At 43.2% G+C, this 13,484-nt stretch overlaps 1 protein-coding gene across 2 annotated transcripts in view; it reads left to right on the forward strand.

Annotated features, from left to right (window-relative positions):
• The first annotated feature begins 540 nt into the window (after window positions 1–540).
• hivep2a (HIVEP zinc finger 2a) overlaps window positions 541–13,484 on the forward strand; it is a 130,510-nt gene continuing 117,566 nt past the window's right edge. The window contains exons 1-2 of one of the 2 annotated variants that reach the window (XM_017701077.2): window positions 541–926; window positions 7,223–7,288. The gene's annotated coding sequence lies outside the window, so the exon portion shown is untranslated. The remainder of the gene's footprint in view (window positions 927–7,222; window positions 7,289–13,484) is intronic. The other variant, XM_017701079.2, reaches the window with a different exon arrangement.

Genomic DNA, 13,484 nt, shown 5'->3' on the forward strand with positions numbered 1-13,484 from the left:
GGATCTCCTTCCCACAACATACTAACTCATGGCCACGACTTAATTATCTCGTTCCCATGCCTAACTAAGTCGTGCCCACGCATTATTTTTATTTATACATTATGTCACCAGCGGAGCTCCATAGCAGAGTGTTAATTAGGAATCATAGCAGAGCTCGCTGCCCACGTGACCGGCTTGGCGTGAACTTGGGCCAGGGAGTTCCCTTCCACCGGCCTCCGCTGTATGTGACCGAAGACCGAGTTGTCTCGACCCCCCCCCCCCCCCCCCCCCCCCCCCGCCCCCAACAACCCTCCTTCTCCTCCTCCGCCGTTCAGCCTCACTCTGGCACGCGCTGGGGGATCCGATGACGTCACGGGCCAAACACACTCTCATCCACTCGCCTTACTCTCTCTCTCTCTCTCTCTCTCTCTCTCTCTCTCCGTGCTTTTCTATTCTGGGAAGCGGTGCTAGGAATAACCCCGTCTGTCCTCATCCCCAACACACACACACACACACACACACGCACACACACGCCTCCCTCCCCTCCCGCCCTCCTCTCTCGCTGCACTGTCGCGAGCTCCTTCTCCTCTCTTGCTTCTGCGTCGTCCAGCAGGAACCAGCCGCAAACCAGAACTGGACTATTTACTCTCAACAACTCTCTCTCTCTCCCTCTCTCTGTCTCTCTCTCTCTCCCTCTCCTCCACCCCACCCCACAACACATGTTCCAGGCGCGAGACGCAGAAGCAATAATAATAATCCTAATAAAGCGCGAGCGGCTTCATTTCCACTCTTATCACTCGGCTGACTCTCACAGCCGCTGCGTAATTCTAACTGTCCCGTCCGACGGGCTCGTCGAAGGCGAAAGAGAAGCGTCCAGCGCTGCCGGCAGAGAAGCCCGACGTTCCCTGGATGTTGTGGCCGCTCGCGGATACACGGAGCGCGTAACGGTAAGAGAGCGGACTCGCCGTGTCGCCCCAGAGCCGCTGACACGGTGTCATCGTGCCGCTTCAGCAGCGCCGCGACGGGTGCGCTCGGGCGCGCTCGGGCGCGCTCGGGCTTATTATTGGGATATGTGGGGAATACCCAGCCGCTTGCATGCAGATAGGGAATGTTGCGTAATATCCTGAGGAATTTGCACAGGCGATGCAGACAGAGAGCGCAATTGCTCGGACAAACCCTCGCGCGCCTGCGCCTTCCCCGTCGCCCGCTCCGGAGCGCTCGCTACGCGCGGCTGGGTTTGGTGAGCTTTATGGTTTTGACTGTAAGGTGCTGTGATCTGTGCATCTCCATGTACACAAGCGTCTGTGTGTGTGCGTGTGTGTGAGTGTGTGTGTGTGTGGATGTGTGTGTGCGCCAGGGAGAAGGTGGGTGGGACGTTGGCTCGTTCCGGGAATGTTCCATGACGTGTTAGCCGTCAGTGAGGGGGCCCATTCTAGGGAGGCTCTTCAGGGGCGTTTGTCGTTGCTGGTTGACTCCTTGTCCTCTGAACTAGCAGAACGAGTTGTGTTTTGAAACTGAGACCGTGGCTTTTTTTGCTCCTCTTTAGCCTCTGTTGTGTAGTGAGCAAGCATTTGTGGCATTTACCCTTTTGCACGGTCAGTTCTGCCTTCTGATTTGCTCAAGTCAGTGTGAATCGGAAGTATTGCAGTTCCAAAGTTCTGTGGTCTTAGAGATGTTTCCTATGCTAGCTAAGCTTTTAAACTCTGTGGTAGGTGGTGGGTGGGGTAGGAAGTGAAATGCATGTTATTATGCATTGTGATTTTTATTGTAATAAATAATATTGTATTTTTTATGATAATAAATATTGCAATATTATGTTGATTCATGTAATCATTTTACCCACCCACTGGTGCACAATGATGTAATCAAACAATGTTTTAGAGGCAGGTAAAAGATCAAAAACTATAGTCTAAAGTCAGTAACCATGTTTACATGCACCCTAATATTCCATTAATGATCTTACTAATAGCTCAATTGGAAAAGAATGCATCCATGTATACACTTCAATTGGAATAGTCTAGTCCAGTTGAGGCCATTTGGAATACAATTTCTATCTGACTGAATGAGGTGGGTAATCATGTAAATAATCTGTTAAATAGAAGAATAATATCAGTGTAATAAACTGTAGAAACTGGTCTGCAGAGAAGGTTTATGTTCTGATTTTTAAAAGATGGCGGTGGGACGGACGTCCAGCTTATGTGTCTCAGAGCACAACATCTTCCTCTCTGCCTTCTTTAATAAGGACATGTGCAGGACGTTTTCGTGAGTCTGACATTGTTTTAAAGCAATTAAAAACACAATCACTGCTCACTGCTGCTCATCTCACTTTGACTGGACTCAGTGATGTTTGTTGTCATGGTAACATCTACACTAAGTGGTTCTCCGTGCATGCATGTCATTTTGTATCATATTACTTGTAGTGAGGATGTAAACAAAGATTTTCATCAGATTGTTGAGTAGAGTGAGAATAAACACCTCAGTCTTAATCTGTAATCGGAATATGTTCAATCGGATTGGCAAAAATCTTTGCATGTAAACACAGACAATGTGAATCAGAAGTAATGCAGTTCCGAAGTTCTGATGTTAAGCTTTTACCCTCAATCATAGGTGGTGGGTGGGGGTGGGAAGTGAAATGCATGTTATTATGCATAGTTATTTTTATTGTTATAAACACACACACGCACACACACACACACACACACACACACACACACACACACACACACACACACACACACACACACACACACTTTCTAAGACGCATCTCCATCAGGGTCGCGGAGGGGTGCTAGAGCCTATCCCAGTGGTCATTGGGCGGACGGCAGGATACAGCCTGGACAGGTCGCCAGTCCATCGCAGGGCATGTAATAAACAATATTATATTATTTATTATAATAAATCTAACAATCATATTTTGTTGGTTCATGTCATTTATTTGCCCACCCTCTGGTGCCTGATGATGTAATCAAAACAACGTTTTAGAGGCGGGTAAAAGATCAAAGACCAGCCACACCAAACGCACCACGTCATGTAGCATCACGTAGCATAGCACCAACATGAAGTGCCAGCAGGGAGAGCTGGTAAAAGCTAGGTTCAAGTTCAGTTTTACACACTACTGATGTAAATAGAACGCAATAAAGCGTTCAACATATGTATAACTACCTCTTCACAAGCAGGCTTTTTTCAGTTTAAAGGATACAAGCTGAAAAGCTGGAGATTAATGTTAGCTGAGGTAATAGCATTAGCATTTATGTGTTTATCTAAAAGATTGGCTGCTTTTCTCTCTGTAATCTTAAGCCATGTAGATCTCAATATGGCTTTAATTTAATGTAGTAGTGGCAAAATGCTAAGTGGCGCACTGAGAAACTGAACAAGGCTCGGAGTCATAAACCGCAGACATGCATACCTTCATTAAAAACAATGGTTTGGAATTTTTGGAAATGGCATGATGCGGCGCATCCGGTGTGCAGTGGCCTTGATAAAACAGCAAAGAATGGTGTGGTGTGACTTATAGGCCTTATGACCAACTAAAAAGACAAATCTGTTGACATTAAAGACTTTTTCTTAGTTTAGTTTACATGCTGGCAAGATATTTCTCAATGTTTTCGTAAACATCCCGAAATTCAGTCTATGAAACCATATCGGATAACCAATTTGTGTTCTAGTGTAAATTGTCTTGTGCCTTTTCTCAGTAACAGCTTCTTGACAGTCATAACACAATGTAAGTGATGCATTTGGGAACAGCTTTTGTTGGGAGGACACATATATGTATGTATGTATATATATATGGGGGGGGGGTGAACAGAGTGAAGCACTGAAAATGGATTATTTTATATGTTCTTCACAGAAAATGAGCAAAGACCAAGAATCTGAGCTTGAAATAATAATAAATCACCTCATTTTTTCTTTTAGTAAAAATTGATGGGTTAATATTAATAACCGACAGGAGCCAAGTGTTGTATTAATGTTAACTTCTCGGTGGCATCATGTTTAGTTTGGCTGTTAAAAGCCACATAGTGACCCGCTGTGTTTTCTCTGACATTGACACATGACCATCATTTTGTTTTTTAATCATTTTGGTTCCATCCATCAAAAGACCACAGAGATGACAGGTGATCATGATTGATGCCCTTAAACTCTTTTACCACCATGTCATCGATCCAAACTGTTCTGCCCTCACGTTTGAGCTTTTACATACATGCATTACATTCACTGTCCATTTTATCAGCTCCACTTACTGTATAGGTGCACTTTGTAGTTCTACAGTTACAGACTGTAGTCCATCTGTTTCTCTGATACTTTGTTAGCCCCCTTTTACCCTGTTCTTCAGTGGTCAGGACCCCCAGGACCCTCACAGAGACACTGACGTGGTGGTGGTGTGTTAGTGTGTGTTGTGCTGGTCTGAGTGGATCAGACACAGCTGCTCACCTCAGTGTAACTGCTAGACTGAGAACAGTCCACCAACCAAAAATATCCAGCCAACAGTGTCCTGTGACCAGCGTCTTGTGACCACTGATGAAGGACTAGAGGATGACCAGCACAAACTCTGCAGCAGCAGATGAGCTGTCGTCTCTGACTTTACATCTACAAGGTGGACTGACAAGGTAGGAGTGTCTAACAGAGTGGACAGTGAGTGGACACAGTGTTTAAAAACTCCAGCAGCACTGCTGTGTCTGATCCACTCGTATCAGCACAACACACACTAACACACGACCACCACGTCAGTGTTACTGCAGTGCTGAGAATGATCCACCACCCGAATAGTACCTGCCGGCCTGTGCTTCTATTGAAAGTGAGGGCAAGGTCTCTCCTTGGGAGCTACGCACTGTGGTCTAGATTGGAGGGGATCCTCTTAGTTCTCCTTTAGCAGAAAATTGATAGGGCATGGCACAATGACCGGGCCTCCAGAGATCCTGTGAATTATTCAACCTTCAATCAAGATTGTTCCAGGCACAGCGGGTGCTGCTGGGTGCAGGCACTATCTATAGCCTAGTAGCACACTAACCGTTTTATTAGAAACACCTCTGAAGTTTGTTCTTAGAAGCTGATTGTGTTTTGTGCTCATCATGATCCATAAATACCTACTTATTAGTAGGTATTATTACTCAAGAGTGTTACAGGCACATATTTTACACTTGTACAAACACCACATACTTTACCATACCACCATATCGGTGCTGTTGCAAGAAAACCTTGTATCTCCAAAATGGTAACTTTACAGAAGAAGGAAAAAACCTACTTTAGTTTTCATGCAAGTCAATGGAACCAGACATCTTTCCAAGTCATTTTGAGCCATTTCCTTAGGTGCATTATTCTTGAAATTTGCAAACAATATAAAGGTCAACAGGTTTTTTCAGATTATGTCAAAAACTGAAAAATTACAAAAATGGAGTTACGAGGTGTTCTTCAGACAGTAGCATGGTTATTGACACCGCTGTGCTGAGCATGCTCCACAATGAAAATAAAGCCTGGCCAGTGTTAGGGCCCTTTCCAAGGCATACACAAACACTGTGCACCAACAGATGAGCTACAGTCTGTAACTCTAAACCTGCAAAGTGCCCATATGTGGTGTTTCTAATAAAACAGCCAATAAGTGTTGCTACAGTGTAGGTGCGCCTGATAAACTGGAAACTGAATGTTTGCATTGTGGCTTGCTTTGCCTTGGTTGATCTTGCAATGTGCTGCACAAGGCTTTTCTCATGTTTTCAATGGCTGATTTCTGCACCACGTCCTCCCCGCGGCAAAACATAACCAAGAAGTGCACCGTGCTGCACCAGTTGTGGTTAACTTTGCTAAATCGTGCAGCTCGACAAAGGGATACAGAGCATGAGCGGTTTGGTAAAGCGAGGCAGCTCATTATGGGAGTGCCACCAAGTAGATGCCTCTGGGTTTGGGTTTGGTTTGTGTCTTCCTTCTTGTTTGAACTTACACAAATAGCTTTTTGCTGTTTGGAGAGAAAAGTCGACGCATGTATGAATTCAGGGTGGAACCGAGAAAAGGTAGAGGTCAAACAAAAGAGGCTGATTACACTGAAATTGTACATGGCAATGCAAACTTGGGCTTGTGCTTGTTGACCTTATGTCGGCATAAAAGAGCAAAATGTCAAGCTTTTACTCCTTGTTTTTTCTTTGTTTGGTCGTTTTAGACCAGGTCTGTGAAAACTTTAACTGTAATCTGTAAACGCTCTAAAGAGTCAGGCTGAGTCGCTGGAGAAAGCTGTGTCAGTGCTGTTATCCCGAGGCAGTGCAGAAAGCGTGTCGAGTCGAGAGCCGCTGTCTCTATTGACACCTTGCCAGAATGTGAGCGTTGCTTGTGACGTCCTCACTCGCCTCAGCTGCACAACAGGAAACACTCATGGCCTCCCCTCCTTCCTGCTTTGAAAAAGAAGGTAGTCTCTCGTTCTACCACCCCCCCCCTCGGTTCTCCACTCTTTCTTCTTTCGCTTTCAGCTTTGTGTAGCAGCACTCACTGCCAGTTGAGACCTACTTTAGCATCTGCTTTTTCACCAGCAGCCACTGCCTGTCTGCTAATTTTCCCCCAGCGAACAACATCGCCTTATCCCGCCCCCTACCCTGGCCAGTGGGCCAGCGAGAGCCTGGCCGGTAATGTTGATTGGTTTATGCCTCTCTTCTTGCTCTGCTTGCTTCCCTTGAGTGAGTGATGTTATCAGATTACCCAGAGAGAGAGAGAGAGAGAGAGAGCAATGGAAAGGGAGGCGAGGGCTGCATACAGTGGAAATCTGTACAGAGCTCAATTAGGGCCTGTACCACAAAGCAGACATTTAGAAGCACCCCCTCCTTGTCCAGTGCCCCTCACAGCTGGAGGGAGGTGGGTGCTATGTCAGGTGGGCAGCTGATGTGGGAAAGAGCCTGACACAGAGATAACAGAGAGAAAGAAAGAGGCTGATTGATGTTCTGGCAGACCTGTGTGGATCTCTATGGAACTGGGGGGCTTGTTGAGGTGATGTGTGCACTGAGGAACACAGCAAGGGATGGAAGACGCTGACGTTTCTGTTCAGGACCTTTATGCTATGTCTCTGCCCACCCCCCCCCCCCCCCCCACCCCTCTTTTCTATGTTGACAACACAGAGAAACTAAACAGAAGCATTTTGCCTTCGGGTTCCACTTGCCTCAGAGATCATGTGAGATCTGTGTGTTTGTGTGCATGTTCATTTGTTTAACATCCCCCTTTCCCCTCTCTCTCTCTCTCTCTCTCTCTCTCTCTCTCTCTCACACACAAACAGGCTGTGTGAGGAAGGCATCTACCTGGTTTAGCTCACCTCCAGGACAGCTAACAGAAGAAGCCACAGGTAACGAGCTCTTTATGATTGCCATATATACGATATAAGTTATGTTTCATGCATCTTCCACGTTCCGCGTGTGCGGTGTGTGGTCGCTGTCCTCTCAGGTTACGCTTGACTCTCTCACAAGTTATTCTAACGCCTGCATGTTTGATGTGTGTAGTGTTATGGCTTTGGTGCACAGATGAAGTTATGGGAACAGTGGCATCCTTGGTTTTTCCGAGCATAAGATACCACTGTATGTGTAGTTTTGCTGTTTAGCATGGGCAGTTTCTGAACATCCGATGTGGAACATATGTGATCATCTGAACATCTGACGTGGAACGTTCGATCTGTTGGAAACTGTAACAAGGTAATACTGAAGTATCTAAGTGCAGTAGTTCATACTCATTTTTTGAGACTTGTCCTTTCACTCCACTGCATAAAATTCTGCAAAATGCTGTGAAGTAAAAACTCAGTTTTCTATAATATATGCGACTTTCACAGTGAGCACTTTCACAAATAAATCAAACCAGTTGGACCACAACTTCCACTAAATTCCTCCCTTAAATGCTGAACGTCCACCTGTAGCTTAGCAACTGTAACAAGGCCGGGGCAACTATGGCATGGTTTCTGAATGAAAGAACATCATAGAACATAGTAATGTTGTGCTGTGCTGTTCAATCAGACACCCAATACTGCAGTAGTTTGGGTGAGGAGTGAAGTTTAACTGAGGAGGCAAGGAGAAATGTTGGATTCTTAGAGTACCTTGCTAAATGTTTACTTCTGATACTTGAGCACATTTAAAAGCAAGTGTTTTTATATTTTAATGCCAGTAAGTATATAAGTAGAGCATTTGTACTTGGTGGAGTAAAAATATCTGTACTTTCAGGATCTGTTATTTTCTGATCAAATTAAATTGCGGTTATTTTCTACGGTCTCAGTCAAAGGATTTTTCAGTTGTGGCAGCGATATTTGAGACCAAATTTCTGGCTTTGATGCTCCACATGAACGTAACTAGAGATGAAAGACGTCTAAAATTGCTCTCCTGACTTTGGAAGAGAAAAAACGTTTCCTTGACAAAGTCGGTAAAATAGGCTGTGATCCTTATACAGTTTCCTCCTGAACTCCTGGCCCTACTTAAACTGGAAAGCTAAATTGGTGTTTTTCTGTTTTATATTGATCTCATACTCAGCTCCCCTCCCTGTTCTGGAGAGTCTCTCAGAACATTTAAAAGCACAGAAGCCTGCCAGCTCTTCGCATCAGGGTGGTTAAAGGATCCCATGGTGTTGCATAAAGAGAAGATAAACTCTGTGATCATAGAAGGGAAACGACATCAGCTAGTTAAGACAGATGTGATCAATGCTGACCTTTAGAGAGCATTAGCTGATGTTAACAGCCAAGAGATGAACAGTTATCCCCCTAACGGAGCCGCAGACCACCGGGATAATTTTATTCTCTGTTTCTGGTGATTTAAACAACGTTTGAATGGAGAAACATGAACATTAAATATCAGACTGAATGTTGTGGGTTGGAAAATGACGTGTTTCGACAGATGTGGTTCTGTAAGTTTGCTAGTGCAGTTAGTTCAGCTCCAGTCCTGAAACCCCTGCACTGTATAACTGTGGTTCCCTGGTTAAAATTCCTGATTATCAGCTGATTAATCCCTTCTGGAGCTGAACGAGGTGTGAACAGCAGAGAAACACTGAACTATACAGTGCAGTGGCTCCAAACCTGGAGTGAAAACACTGACTTAAAGGTCTGTGTGTCTCTTGTCTCTCAGCTTCTGTCACGTCTCACAGGTGAATCATTTACAAAGCACAGCAAACAGAAGGCGTTGCGCAGCACAGTCACTCCCTGATTCAGTCCTCAAAATGACGGCGACTGTACAGTGTGACGTCACATTAAAGGTCTAGTGGCTGCATGCATAAAACATTTTAAGTGTTTACCTTATGTTACTTTCCACTTTTCAAAAAAGGAAAGCTTAAGTTCAAAATTCACATACAGTGTTTTATGCTAGTCACCACAGGCCTGTTATTTTGGCCAAGAGGACCAGAATTTGTTGGGGCTTAAGGCTTGAATGTTGAATTGAGGTTGTGATGTCACAGCACATGGGTGTTGATTCGGATTGGTCTAACTGATCTACAGGATGTTCTTAAGCTTCATTTTATTGGGTTAAATTTCCCCACTTAAGACAATGACGTTGATAATGTGGGCGTTAATTACAAATGCAGCTTTTGCACAATTGCACTTCTTCAAATTACGATTTTGATGCAAAAACAGCTTTCAGCTCAGCTTTCAGTCACATACTGGATTTGTGAACTTTGTCCACCACTGCATTCGATGCAGGCTCTTTGCTGTGCTGTGCCTAAGATGCTTTGTTAATGAAAGTGAATAATTCATGACCAGATCACCGGGTTGGAGTAATTATTCGTAATGAGAATGATGAGTACCATGGTAACAGGCTGAGCCAAGGGAAGTACTTCCTGCTGTCGAATGTGCAGCCATTTGAATGAATGCGGTGGTAAACATCACTAGTGATTTTCATATTTGCTGGGGACGAGAGAGCAAAGACAGAGGAAGAATGAATGAGAGCTTTGCAGTGAAACATCCCTGCTCAGTATTGATGTGCAGAGCACTGCTGTTTTCCTGTAGAGTTTGTCAGTCAGGAGATGCTGTGTACTGTGCGGTAGTGTGGTGTAGGTGTAGGTCACTGGGCCTGTTGTTAATGCTATATGGCTTTGCAGTGGGTATCACTCTCCCTGTCTCTCACTCGCTCTCTTGTCTGGTGTCAGCCTCAACAAGTGATGGATGGTTTTGGAGCAGTGCGAGAACAGGCGCTTTCGGCCCGGGCCACTGCTCTTTGAATAAGCCATGTACAGAAATAGACATGCAAAAACACTGATAGCTATCAGGCCCTGAGGCTAAGTGTAGCCCAGCACACGCAGCCGCAAACGACTTGTCACTGCATGGAGACATGCAGAGGAAATGTGTTTTACCGTTCTTTATCTGAGCATGTGAGCACGTGTGTTTATTTTTCGCACATTTTTTAAATACGAAAATGTCCCGACCAAAGAAAAATAAAGGAAACATATAATATCAGGAACAGATCCTGTGCAAAATCTGTGCAAAAGAGACAAACACCTCGAAAACTAAATATAATGCAGGGTGATTCAAAAAGATTCATCCCATTTCTAAAATTTTGAATGATTTATTTCGCTTGTAAATCGTTACAGATCAATGCAGTGAACTGTAAATGGTTTAAATGAGCATAAAGTTTATTATGTAATTGTACAAGGTCTCAGTCTGATCCTCCTCCAGCTGTACGGACATCAACACCACAGTCAAACTCGTCCCATACTGGATTGAGCGTCGCTGCACTCACGGCTCTTTCAGTGCAATTTCACAGATCATCCAGTGCTGTGGAACCAACGATGAACACTGAGCTGTTGGAGCTTCACTACCCATGAAAATCACACTGCACAGTTTTGATGGATTCACTCTTATTGAAGTGGAGAACACAGAACGCTTTCTGCTCAGGGGTCTCATCTCCTCTCAGACTGAAGGGAGCCAGTCAGAAACTCTATGACCCCCTCTTACAATTGGATTGTGATTGGTTCCTCTACACCTCATGGTTGTAAAAATATGGCACTTTGAAATTGGATCAATCTCTTTAAATCACCCTGTATAATAATTTTTCAGCATGTAGTGTGTCCACTTTTTGCCTTTATCACAGCTTGCTTTCTATTTCAGGAGACTTGATTTCAGCTTTTTCAAAGAAATCTGCAAAAATATCTTTGTATACCTTCAAACTTTAGCACTGAGATGTTGTCGCACAGTGGAAGGATGGACAGAAACACCTGTTTTTCAGATCTGAAGCAAGAGTGGAGCTTGATTGCCTGCTGAAAGCTTTGAGTGCTGTTGATCTGATGGTGACAGAGTTGGTGGCCTGGTGCACGGCTGTTAGGAGTCCCATTTTCTCTACATTTTTTAATAATTGTTTTTGAATTTCTGCTTTGGAAATTCTTTTTTTATTATTATTTTTACTTTCCTTTCACTTTCCCCCTTAATATCTAATCTCCTTAGAATAATTTATTTTTTAGTTGGTGGTTTGACACCATAAATAAAAGCAGAGAAGCTTGGGTGGTTATCACTGCCCATGGCCAGGAGACAGGGTGATAATATCACAGGCTGCATAAAGGTGGAGGAACAAACAAACCATTTGAGCTTTTCCATTTTGTTCTTGCGTTTACTCAGCAAGGCTCCTCATACTGTCGTACCTCTAATGTTGACAGTCGGCAAACATTTGCCGATCTCTTGGAAATGTAATTGAGAGATTAAGAGTCTTAACCTTGCTTTACAAATGATATTTTAAAGCTTGCATCTTGGGGTTCCTGTGTGCTGAGGACAGAGGATTTCACCTCTGGACCTTAAATCCAGTTTACAGTCCTGGATATTGCTCTCACTGGTAGTTCATTGATGTCATGGACGGGTTTCCTTAAATCCAGTCGTGGGGACTAGAGATGTATGTTGATGTATTAAATATCTTCTGTTGGTATCAGCATTGGATTGGTTTCTGTACATTGTAACAGTCCTGTTAAAACTTTGTCTTTTCCGAAATTCAGTAAAGCTGCTTTGTGACAACATCCGTTGTAAAAAGCGCTGTACAAATAAATTTGATTTGATTTGATTTGATGTATTAAATATCTTCTGTTGGTATCAGCATTGGACAGATGATTGAATTTGATGTTTCAAAGAAATAATTGATGTTGAATTCATTATAGTACAGAAGAAGAGAATGCTTACAGCCGTAATCAAAAAATGAAACACCCTCAGTCAAATTACATATTTTATTGGTTTTATAAGTGGAAAATGAGTTATCACATCCTTTACAGGAGAAGACCCAAACATGCTATTTTTCTACAAATTGCAGAGAGCACATTTTCTATTCATTTGCTGAATTTAAAATACTGGAAAAAATAAAATATAGCATACAGAATGTAACGTGACTTTTATACAGTAACTACCAAAACACACACCACATTTTATGTGTTTTTTTCCCCAATATGTTAAATTCAGTTAATAAACAGTAATTGTGCTTCAAAATGTGCAGATGTTGGTTCCTTGTAGACATTTTGACATAATTTGAAAATACCTGTTTTCCTTCACATTGTATGTAAATTTCACGATGAATGGACTAAAAGAAATGTCCTAAAATGATTTGGAAAGACGTCTGGTTCCACTGACTTACATTAAAAGTAAAATATGTTCCTTCTCCTGTAGTTACCATTTCAGAAATATGAGGTTTTGTTCCGACAGCAATATGTTCACTTAGAAAATCAACAAAACGTCATTTGATATGGGGCACCCAAACTTTTACATACAGCAGTCTGTTGGCATTGGTATTGCAGATATGTATATGGAACAAACTGGATGCCGGCATTAGTCCACATTTCCCATATCGGTGCAATTCCTATACCAGTGCGTCCCTGTTGGTTACATCAACAATTCAGTTAAATATTAGTTCTTATCTTGTTGTAGGGAGATCAAAGTCATCCACAGACATCCATGGCTGGTAACACTTTACTGTGGTGTTCATGAGGCTGCATGGCACTTCATGAAACTTTCATGTCAACTGACATAGAGTTATATAACCATTCATAAGGACTTATTCCAACAAGCTTCAACTGTCGTAACTTTCTGAGATGAAATGATGTTAAAATTTATTAAAGCAGCCTGATGCTTGTTAGAATTAAGCTTTATAATTGTGAATGTATGTTTATGTGGCCATACTTCTGTATGTAGAAGGCTTATGTAGGTGTCATGTAGCCTTATGAATGCCGCCCCGCGGTAAAGTGTGACTGAACCATTTACAGACTTTTAAAGTTTTAAACTTTTAATAAATGAAGAATATGTATATTTTAAGGACATTCAAAAGTCAAATCTGGTCTTTCTATGTTACCTGGAGATCTATTTACCTGCCGGTTTCACCGCCAACCCATAGCTAACATCTCATTTATAAAGGACTTCTGAGGGCAGTAGATCAGCCAGATGGGGTCAGTTATGGTAGCAGCTAAAGTCTGCAGTGAGGTAGATCTCCAGGAGTGTTGACCATTCACCATTGTTCTATAGCACGATGTTAGTGGCAGCTCAAACCGATGTGGTACCTAGCTTCATTTGCATTGGAGGAAATGCAGGTTAGCCCTCACCTGGGCAGTTTTGGAGC

This window comes from Pygocentrus nattereri, chromosome 4 (assembly GCF_015220715.1).
Source record: "Pygocentrus nattereri isolate fPygNat1 chromosome 4, fPygNat1.pri, whole genome shotgun sequence".
Classification (NCBI taxonomy): Eukaryota; Metazoa; Chordata; class Actinopteri; order Characiformes; family Serrasalmidae; genus Pygocentrus; species Pygocentrus nattereri.